The sequence below is a fragment of the Myotis daubentonii genome, chromosome 8, assembly GCF_963259705.1.
Source record: "Myotis daubentonii chromosome 8, mMyoDau2.1, whole genome shotgun sequence".
Taxonomy (NCBI): Eukaryota; Metazoa; Chordata; class Mammalia; order Chiroptera; family Vespertilionidae; genus Myotis; species Myotis daubentonii.
The window spans coordinates 4,587,360-4,598,192 of NC_081847.1; the positions used below are offsets into that span (position 1 = coordinate 4,587,360).

The following is a 10,833-nucleotide window of genomic DNA, read 5'->3' on the forward strand; positions in this document are numbered from 1 at the left end:
ACTACGTGGAAGCTTCCTCCAGCTCCTGATTGGTTGATGATAAAACAAAGTGCACGTGGTTTGGAGAAAGCAGGTGATTTGTGGTGAGTAAGGACCTGTAAGTGGATGTCCCTGGCCCTCACAGAAGAGGCTCCGATCACAACGGAGGGGCCGGCCTGTCACCGGGCACAGCCCTGCCCAGGCCCTGCGGACAGGATGGGACGGGATGGGACGGGATGTGATGGGACGGGATGTGATGGGAGGGGAGGGGAGGGGAGGGGAGGGGAGGGGGGCTAGGACAATCAGCGTGCTGGCCCCTGAGTCCGCCCTGGCCTGGGGCTCCTCCAGCGGCTCCTGCAGGGAGCCCAGCACCACCTTTGCTCTCCTTGAGTTGCTGCTTTCTCATCGTGGGGCGGTTTCAGGTCCCGTCTCAACGTCCTCTTCACCTTTCATGGACATTTCATCCGGTTGCTCCTCGTGAGGTTTACATGCTGGGGCAAGGCTTTCTCTGAGGAAACAGGAAACCACACACACAGTGCCCGTCGGGAGCACGCCTCGCTGGGGCGGGTTCACCCGAGGTCACGGGCTCGGCCGCCAGAGCCGCTCTCAGGCCCTGGGACGGTGCAGCCGCAGGGTTCTGCGGCAATGCTTCCTGCTCCGCGTTTTAAAAGTAAGACCTAATACTTTAAGACTTGGAATTACTTATAACAGCCTGACATTTTGGGAGGATTAATAAAGAAAAAAAGTACTTAGCATTTTACAATATTGGAGGCTTTACTGACTTCTGAGATTGAGTGCATTAACAGCTAGTGGGATATAAATCTGACATCCTTTCATTGTGGGAAGCTGGCTGTTGTGACTCAAGGCCAATGTTCTGAGCAGACACAGAGCCCCCGGGAGGTGGTGGCCGATGACCCTGCAGTCACACGCACTTCCCGCCTGGACAAGGTGGTGACAGGCACAGTGTTGGCGAGCAGCTGCTGTTACGACACCACCTTAGTGTATATTCCCCTCGTTATGGCAGCTTCCCCGGGTGGGAGTTGGGGTGCCTTCTTTCCCATCTAGGAGCCTGGACTCAACTATGCCATGTCCCTGAGTGCCCACCTACCCCCCGCCTGCGGAAGCCCACCAGGTCCCCCTGGCTGTGGCCCAGAGCAGCCAGCACCAAGGCCGACGGGCCTTAGCTATGCAAGAGCCCGACTTTAGAGCTGGGACGAGTCCCCTCCCTCCCCATCCACTCAGCCTCTGGGATGAGGTGGCCAGGAGGCCATTGAAAGGTATAATGTTCCTACTAATATCCGGGTCCCTTACTCTACAGCTCAACGGTGGTCTTCTTAGCAAACGGAGAATCCGTCTTTCCCAGTGCTCAGTCCCAAGATCTTGAGGGGTCCTCACTCCCCTCTTCCTTTGCACCCCAAGCCGAAGCAGTAGCGGATCCTATCCTTCGGAGTATGACCAGCAGGGACCACTTCGCCCACCCCACTCCTGCTTCCGCGGGGCCAACCGGCTCCTCTCCTGACTCCACAGCGGCCATTCCTGCTCACTCTCTGCCAACGCGTCCATGGGCCCTTTCAGAGCACAAGTGCCCTGGTTGCCTCCGCCCAGAGTGCCAGCGTCTTTGGGCCTCGCCCAGGTGAAACCCGGGCCCCTCGCCCGCAGCCCGCATGCCAATGCCACTGTGACTCGGGCCATGGGATCAGCTGTTCCGCCTCTTTCCGCCGCAACAGGAAACAACCTGTGGATACTCCCAGAGCAGCATCTTCTAAACTCCCTGAAACATCGGCGAATGGTAATTATTGACGGGGCCCCGAGAGCAGTCCTTGAATAGAAGTGTAGGCTTAAGACCCAGAAGGTTCTCACAGGTGATTCATTACTTGAAGAAATGATAAAAAAGGGATTCATATTCACTTTGATTTAAAAACAAATTAGAAAAATCTGCTTATGCCTAAGTTAGTGAGCATGGGATATATCAACCGAAATAACTTTTACGCTGTGCGCTCTGTTATAAGAGAAGACGTGTCCCCACCTGCTCTGCAGACCGCGCTCGGGGGCTGCGTGGAAGCACCTCGCGGTAACATGGCAGCCTGTTGTGGGTCTCACTCCCCGGGAGGTGAGGATCGAGTGCTTCTGCGTCTCGCTTAATTACAGCGGCGTGTGAACATCCTGCTTCTCCGCTCACAATGGGGCGAGGAATAAAACCTGTGAGCTGCACTTTCACAGGATTCAGAGCGGCGGACCCTGCACAGTCATGCGGACACGCTCAGCCATCGGCCGCCCTGGTGTCTGAGAAACCGAGGCTGTGCCGGCTTCTCTCCGTCCTCGTTCTCACTTGGGAAGTTCTGGGCGGTCTGAGAAGTCGAGCTTCCTGGTTCTTGTCATTTCTGTTTTGACGAAGCCGCCTGCTTCCAGCCACGGTCTTTGGGAGCCAGTTTGTGGAGTATAAAGATTGCACAGGTAGATGTTAAACTACTCAGACAAAGTACACCCCAGAGCGGCAGCCAATCGGAGGCAACACCAGCCTGAGGGCAGTGGGTGGAAGACCACCCGGCATGGCAGCTCCCACCGCGGGCGATCGGGGGGGCTGGGTGTGGCCATGGGAGCCTGGTCCAAATCTTGGTTCTGCTCGTTAGCGGCTATGTGCCAGGGCAGGCGCTAGCACCGCTGGGCTCTGCCGCGTGCCTGTAACGCCCTAACCGGTTAAAGGTGACGTGAAGGCGGCATAGACTGGTGCCCGGGGTGAGCCCTGTGTGAGCGTGAGGCTGTTTCTCTAGCACAGATTACGATGCAGCCGCGGAGCAGCTTCAGCACCGGCCCGCTGCAGGGCTGCCAGAGGCCCGTCGCTGTGGCAAACACGCAGCCAGGAGGGGCACCGGGAAGGAGGCCTCTGTGCAGGAGCCGGGCTTCTGGAGCAGAGAGCGCCCCCCGCCACCCCCCCCCAAACACACACAGGCCTTGGGAGACCCCCTTGCAAGGCTCCCTGCAGGTGCGTGCTCTGCGTGGGCTCAGGCACCACCAGCACTGAGGCCCCAGGCCCAGGGACACCAGGCAGGACACGAAAGAACACGTGGCTCAACCTGCTGCTGTCGACTGAGGGCGACTCCGCACCCAGGCGGTGCCTGGCAGTGTCTGGGGCACTTTTGGTTGTCACACCGGCCGGGTGGGCGCTACTGAACCCCATGCACAGAGGCCGGGAAACTGCTAAAGGTCCTACAGGACACCGGGTGCCCCACAAAGAATGATGTGACCCTGAATGTCAACGGGGCCAAGAGCAAGAAACCCTGCGTGCGGCCCGGGGGGCGGTCCTGCGCCCGGGGGGGGGGGGGGGCGGTCCTGCCGTGGGTTCTGCGTCAGCTGTGAGCGCAGGGCCAAGGCTGCCCTCTCGGCTCTGGGCCCGCTGTGCAGACCCTGCCACGCACCACACCGTGGCCCGAGGGCACAAACGCAGGCTTCGTGGGCAATCAGTCCTCCCAGCACAGGATTTGTTGGGCAACACGGGGCGCATGAGTTCATGCAGATGAGAAATATGCCGTTCATGTCGCCCAATACTCTCCAAATGTTTACAATTGCAACTACGATGGTAACAGAATTTCTCTAGGAGCTGGCTCTGCCTCACTGATGTTGTTCTAATTCTGAGGGGAAGTCCCGGACCTCCCATCAGCAGGGGGCCCCGGTCTCGCCCACCACGTGGAAGCGCTGCTCTCCTGGCACGGCCACAGCAGGGCCAGCGGCCTGTACATAACCCGCGCTCCGCTCCGCGAGGTCTGGGGCCACGCGAGACGCCGCCGCCCCTGCGCAGGGGCCTCGTGTTCTCTGACGCGCCCTCGTATGACTTCGTGAGATTTACGTTTTCTGTTTCCCTCCGAGGCTGTAAGGAATGAACACAAGATGTTCACACTGAGCTGAGAGATTGATTTGGTTGCAAAGGAGAGTTTCTTTATAAGGTTCCAGCGTCCCCCTCTTTTGGGAAGACCCGGGACTTAACGCATTAATGCAGAACTTCCATCAGGTTTGAAAATTACACATATGGACGTCATGGCGGGTGTGGAGGCACGCGGGGGGGGGGGGGGAGAGGGGGACTGCGGGAGAGCACTCAGGTGGCCCGTCTTTGTGCAGCACGCACACCTGCTCAGCACTCCCGTGAGTTTACGGACCCGCACTTCCTCCATTGCCAGGTGCACATTTCTATAACAGTCGCACCTTATTTACAAGTCACGTCTTGCAACAGTCTAGCTGGCCCATGTCAAACAGATTTTAGCTGTGGATTCCGTTTGCAAGCGTTCTCAGAGTGGTGGAGACCAGCCACCAGGTAAGAGGCATAACCCAGATGGGCTTGAGAGAGGGACCTGACTCAGCAGCTGTGTGCTGTTGGGTCCCACTCTCCCTCCCCTCCCTGCTCACTGTCCCCCAGGCTCTGTCAGCTGATGCTCTCTGCTTGTTGGTGGCTGGGTAGAGCCGGTTACTGTCCCTGGCAGCTAAGAAGTGTTACGTAAGCTGGAACCTGCTCCCTGTGTGCGGTGTTTGTGTATAAGTCGCACCATACACATGGGCATCCTCGTGAGCCTGAACGGACCTGCCCGAGGACTCTGTCATCCCAGGGCCCAGAGACCAAGTCTGGTCACTTCCTGGTTCACACATTCACTGAAAACATTCTCGCTGAGCCCTGCTATCAGCAGAGCTCCCATTGTGACAGCAGGTTGCAGCGCTGGGCCAGGGCGGGGCTGGCTGGGGAGCGAATGAGAAGATACCGCCAAGCAGACTGTCCACAGAGACACGGCAGAGGCCCCACTGCCCTGCGGAAGCCTGCGGGCCCCGCGGCTTGCTCCGACTCCTGGAGGTGGCAGTATGCCCTAGGATTATTTCATGGGTGGACTGACTTTTGTCCAAGGGGCAGAGCAGGGCAAGGCAGGGGCGGGGGGGGGGGGGGGAAGGGCGGGGGAGGGGGAGCGGGGGGATGGGGAGGACACAGGGATGCAGGTGGGCAGAGCACTGTCCGCACTTTCTTCCTACCTGAGTCAGAATCAAGAGCCAGACAGCTAGGGACTAAAACAGCTCACCCAGCCCCCGGGAGCCAGCAGCTGGTCACTACCCGCCCTGGGCTGGACGGGCCTGCCTGTGGGTCGCGGGCACCGCTGACAGCGCGGGCCCTGCAGGGGAGTGGCACTCAGCACCGGACCGAGGACGGGCGCAGAGTTCACCGCCCAGGGTGGGACTCACCCAAGGGCACAGGCGCTACTAACCATCGTTCTGGAACGAACAGGGAAAACCAAGACTGCTGTGGGCCAACCAGGACCTCCCGCACAGAGAGGGGGGGCAACCCAAAGGGGGGGACCCCAGTCAGCACCTGCCCCATGGGGAGTGACGGGGAGGAGCCGCGGCCTCTCCCTAGGTCAGCAGCAGGACGGGGGAGTCAGTGTTCTGCTAAGATGACTTTAAAGAAGGAAAAGAAAATGGCACATGTAAGGTCTCACAAATGAAATGAGGGGACGCTCCCGTCATGGGAAATGAGCGCCTGGGGATGCGGGGCTGCGACAGGGCTCTGCTAGCTCCATGTAAGGTCCCACAAATGAAATGAGGGGACGCTCCCGTCATGGGAAATGAGCGCCTGGGGATGCGGGGCTGCGATGGGGCTCTGCTAGCTCCATCACTTCATTCACATCTGTGCGCACCCACAGGGGGTCCCCATCACTGCCACTGGCAGGAAAGGACCCTGAGGTTCAGGCCTGCTGATGTCTCAGGATGGCATGGCCACTGCACAGCCAGGAGCTCCGGGTCTAAGACTCCGCCTCCACGGTCCAGGTGCTGTGGGCACTGGAGGTGCACCCGCGGGTGTGCTGTCGGGCAGGAGGCAGGTGCAGGGGGAGGGGACCGGAGCCCTGCCCCGCGTCTCTCTGGTCTCCAGGGCTTTGCTGAGCCACATCTTGGCTTCCCCGGGAGCCAGCAGAACACAGCTGGCGGCGCAGGGCCCCTGAGCGTAGTAGCAGGTCCTCAGCCTGGACCCGCCACAGGAAAACCATGCATGGGCATCGCACAGAATTGTTCAAGGAACTAGCACAGAGCCAACAGGACAAAGCCGCCTATGACTTACTTGGGCTTCAAGAAAGCATTTGACACAGTGGCTCACAAAGGACGAATGCTCTCGGTCAGCAAGTCTGCCATGGAGAGGGAGCCGCAGGGACTGGAAGGGGCTCGTCCAGATCCTCAAGACAGACCTGAGGGTCCCCCCGCAGCCGTGAAGGGCAGCTCCCAGCAGCGGGAAGGGTGGGTCCCAGCAGCAGGAAGGGCAGGTCACAGCAGCGGGAAGGGCAGGTCCCAGCAGCGGGAAGGGCAGGTCCCAGCAGCGGGAAGGGCGCTGTGCTCAGGATGAGGACAGTGTGTGGACACAGACCCTGCAGGCTCCAGGGCTGCAGCCTTTCTTCTTCCCGCTGCTCTGCCTGTGGTCACACCAGTGCTCAGTGCCCGGTCCAGGGCCTGGAGACTGCGGTTAGGTTCTCCAGCAGGAGAGTGAGAGGCGCCCTGGGGCGGGTCAGGAAGGAGCTGCATTTGGCGGCAGAGCTGAAGCGGCAGTTTTCGCGAGGCTGCTCCGGCGAACTTAGACTCTTCTGAGGATTTACATTGTCTGCTGCCAGGAGGCTTGAGCTGGCTTTGCTCTCAGCCTTTCTTTATCTTTCTAGCACCCACTTTGCAATTTCCCAAATACCTTCTCACCCTCAGCTCCACAGCCCACGTGGGTTTTTATCCTCCCCCTACAAGTGGGGTGCAGAACCCCAACCTGACGTGACCGACACCTCGTCCTCCCAGTGGAGGCTGGGTCAGGGTGGACATGGGGCTCACGTTAGCCTCAGAGCGGCCCTCAGGACTCAGTCACGGCTGAGCCCAGCCCCCCTCTTCCAAGCGAGCCGCTGAGGAGATGCCTTGCGCCGGGTGACAGGTGCGTGGGGGATGTCCACGCTCCCAGCCTTTCCTGGGAAGCAGGCTGCGCGATGGGCTCTCAGGAGGGCACAGCGCCCACACATGGCCCGCGTCTGGGCACCGGGCGCTGCCCTCAGCATTTTCTGCCCGTGGAGGCCAGTCTGCACTGGCGTTTCTGCTGCTTGGAGACTAAGAATCCTGAATGACACCCTCCCTGGGGCCCCCAGTTCCTGTCTGACTATCGGGTTTTTGGACACGGGCCCTGTGTTCCACCAATAAACAGAGAAGCCAGGTTGGAGCTGTGGGGGCAGCTGGGTCCGCTGAGGCCACAGCCCAGTCCACCCCACCCTGACAAGGCTGGACCATGAGGGGGTCTTCGGAGGGGATTCAGGGAACCTTTCAGACCCACCCGTTTCATAGGGGAGGAGAGGGAGCCCCCCGGAGGGAGGGCCCCTCCACTGATCCCGGGAGGTCTGCCTCCAGGGCAGCACTTTAGCATGTAGTGGAGGCCGGGTTGTGTCCCGTCAGTTCTTCACTGTCATCGTCCTCAACATCACCACCATTGTCCATGTCCACACCCCCCTGTGACCTGGGCTTGTAGTCCTGTCATCAGCTCCAGGCTACATATGGGCAAGCCCAGGTCATGCTTTTGTTCTTTCTTTAATCCTCAGTCAAGGATATGTGTTATTGATATTTTAATGCTCACCCAAGGAGTGAGGATATTTTCCCATTAATTTTTAGAGAGAGTGAAAGGGAGGAAGGAGGGAGAGAGCGAGAAGAAAAAGAGACACATTGACCCGTTGCATCCCATGGGGCCAGGGATTGAACCTAAAACCAAGGTATGCGCCCTTGACTGGGGCCCAAACCCAAGACTCTTCTGCCCATGGGCTGACACTCTCACCACTGAGCACAGATTACCATGCAAACCGCCTACCAAAAACATTCCCACGGCAAAAGTGGGGCAAACCCAGGTCATTCATTCGACGCGAACTTGGTCAGCAGGTCATCCCCAGTGTCCAGAGTGTGGCTGCAGCCATGCTGAGCACTGGCCGGGGTGGGCACAGGGTAGAAAGCACAGTCCTGCCCACCAGCCCTTGGAGGCAGAGCCTGTGACTAGACCCAGGAGTGGAGACGTGGGGGAGGGGGCAGGCTGAGATTATCAGGGTCTTAAAGGCGGCTGTTAGGGATTATCTTCTTCATCCCATGAGCCACAGAGGATCATTATGGATTTCTTTTAGGGAGAGGAGGCAATGCGTCTTGCATTTTAAAGAGCAATTTAGAATAATGTGGGATTGAAGAAGGGAAGCGTGCCAGAGACCATGGGGTATCCGTGGGGCACAGCCTTCGGGATGCAGGGGCCTAGGGTCAGGAGGGTGAAGAAGGAGGTGCCCGGGGTGATGGCCGGGTCTGAGCAAACTCATTGGGGGGGGGGGTGGCAGGGGCAGGGTGCTGGGCACAGAGCAGACCAGAGACGGAGGTCTGGTGGGGAAGCCGTGAGTTCGGGGCAGGCTGCGCTGAACGGGAAGATTTGGAGGGCAGCATCACTGAGTGTGAGGCAGGCTGAGGGCTCGGCGGGGAGTTTCAGTTTACAGACAGCAATTTGAACACTGATGCTTGGGAGCCTCTAGGAAAGAAGGAGTAAAAGTCAGACAAATAGAATAAAGTCAAAGAGGAGAGAGGAGGGCAGGGTCTGGAGACGCCAGCTCTGGGCGGGCAGCGAGGACCAGGAGGTGGGCCCACGGTGAGCAGGCAGAGAGGGTTTCTCAGACCCGCAGCCAGGCAGGCCACTGGCGTCTGATGAGAAAGGGAGCTGGGGCTGGAGAGCAGCGGGGCAGTGCGTTTCCCTCTGTGGTTGAGATGGAGGGGCCTGTGTATGAGCAACAGGGAGGATGGCGGCTGAGAGGCTGAGGAAGAAAGCACAACTGGGAACCTGTTTCTCACGAGAGTGTGGATTCAGAACGAAGGTGGGAGATTCTCCCTCAAACGCAGGAGGGCAGCCCCTCACACGGGACCACGGGGCAGGGGGTGCAGAGGGTGGAACCCAAATCACTCTCCCATGGCATTCATTGCCATTTTAAAAAAACAGATCAGTTATTTAATCGGGTTTTTATAAGAAATCCGGAACACCAGTTTGTGAGGATAGAGCCCATTGGTGAGAGCGGACAGAGCGGAGGAGCTGAGGAACGGCTTTGATTTTTGGCAGAATTTGTGAGTCCACAGCCTTCTGGTCAACCTCTCGCTGTCCTGTAATCTCCTATTTCTCTTTCTCTGTTGAGATCTCGCCCTCCTGGTGTCTGGGCTTGCGCAGCTTCTCCTTGAAGTAAGCATCGGTGAGATGTTTGGGGATTTCACACCACGGATATTGATTTTGGTGGACGCGGCGATGACACATTTCTGGTGTGTTCTACGCAGAGGAACTCGATGGAGGGACAGAGGTCCAGTCACAAGTGGCAAGCCACTGCTCAGCTGCATCAGGAAACCACCCTCTTGCCTCCGTGGCGCCGGTGAGGATGATCAGGACGGTCCCAGGCGGGATGCTGGCCCGCAATCCGCACATGCTGACCGGAGGGCTTCTCGCCTGGCTCAGCAGCTTTGAACACATCTTCAGTAGGACAACATCTATGCATTTTGCGGAGTTTAACCCCTCGGTACCACCATTCTTGTCACCACCAACTGGCTTTGCAACAATAGCCAGAACTTTCTCCTTTTTCTTTTCAATCCTGGATTTAGCTGCCGAGCACTTCCTCTTGTACATGGCCTTCCGGGAGGATCTGCCAATTCCTCTGATGAGGACGGGGTTTCGGCTGCAGTGGGGCTTCCCCTTCTTAGGCGCCTTAACCTTGCCGCCGGCATCGGCCTTCTTGGCTTCAGGTTTCTTCTCCTTAGTGTCCGGCTTCTCGGTTTTCTTTTCAGCTGCCATCTTGCAAGATGGGAAAGAGCAATTGCCATTTATTTTAATGGCTCTGTGACTTTGGGTGCAAACAGTTTCCAACAACCTCATGTACATGACCTTCTGGGAATAGTGGGTGTCCAGCCGGGGACCTGATCTTCACACAACACATCCATGTCCCAGCCCCATGAACACTAGTGGGGTCTGTTAACATTAAAAAACAAAACAAAACAAAAATAACCACTGAAACCTGTAAAGAATTTTGTGAGTTTATTTGAGCCAAACTGTCGACATATGCCAGGAAGCAGAACTTCAATGAATTGAGATAATGCTCCGGAGAATGGCGGGTTACATCTGTATTTATACATTGCACTCAAAGGAGGGACGTAGGTGGGTTACATGACATCCCTTGGTGATAGATTAAGGAGGTGGGATAAAGCAAAGTGGAGGAACTCTGGGATAGGGTAAAAAGTGGAATGATGGGCATGTGCCTCTTTTACACAGATGGGTACAGAATAGTTTAACGTAGTTAACAGTTGACAATTAACTTGATAACAATAACAATGAGGGAATGTCCTGGTGCCATTTGTTGTGCCCTGAGGGGTCCGGAAAAAGGGAAGTTACAAGTTACCCAGACATCTCACAGATATGTTATCTTAGAGGCAAAAAGACAAATGGGCTCAGTAAAGATCTAAGTTGATCTTTGTCAGGGAAAATCCTGGCCTAGGACATCACTACTCACTATAACCTGTTTGTAGTTAAATATTTAATTTTCAGACCATCTTTTGTGGTTATTTTAGGTCTCTGAGTTTGCAAGACTGCCACGCAGGCCTCCCCTGAGCTTGTCAGGTTAGCATGCTGCTCCTTCCGTCCACAGGACTCAGACCACAGCGCAGCTCTCAGAGTCCAGTTTCCAGGCCCGGTCGGGGCTGGTGATGGAGGCGGCGCTGGGCCGAGGGAGGCTCCCTGGTAAAGCCTCCTCCTGCAAGGCATCCGCCCGGGTCTGGGAACGTGGAGTGAACATCGTCCACAGAGCCTGGCGCTCGGTGTGGGTC

At 57.6% G+C, this 10,833-nt stretch overlaps 1 pseudogene; it reads right to left on the bottom strand.

The window, feature by feature from the left end:
- Nucleotides 1-9,116: 9,116 nt before the first annotated feature.
- Nucleotides 9,117-9,808, bottom strand: LOC132240129 (large ribosomal subunit protein eL6-like; annotated as a pseudogene).
- Nucleotides 9,809-10,833: the final 1,025 nt, after the last annotated feature.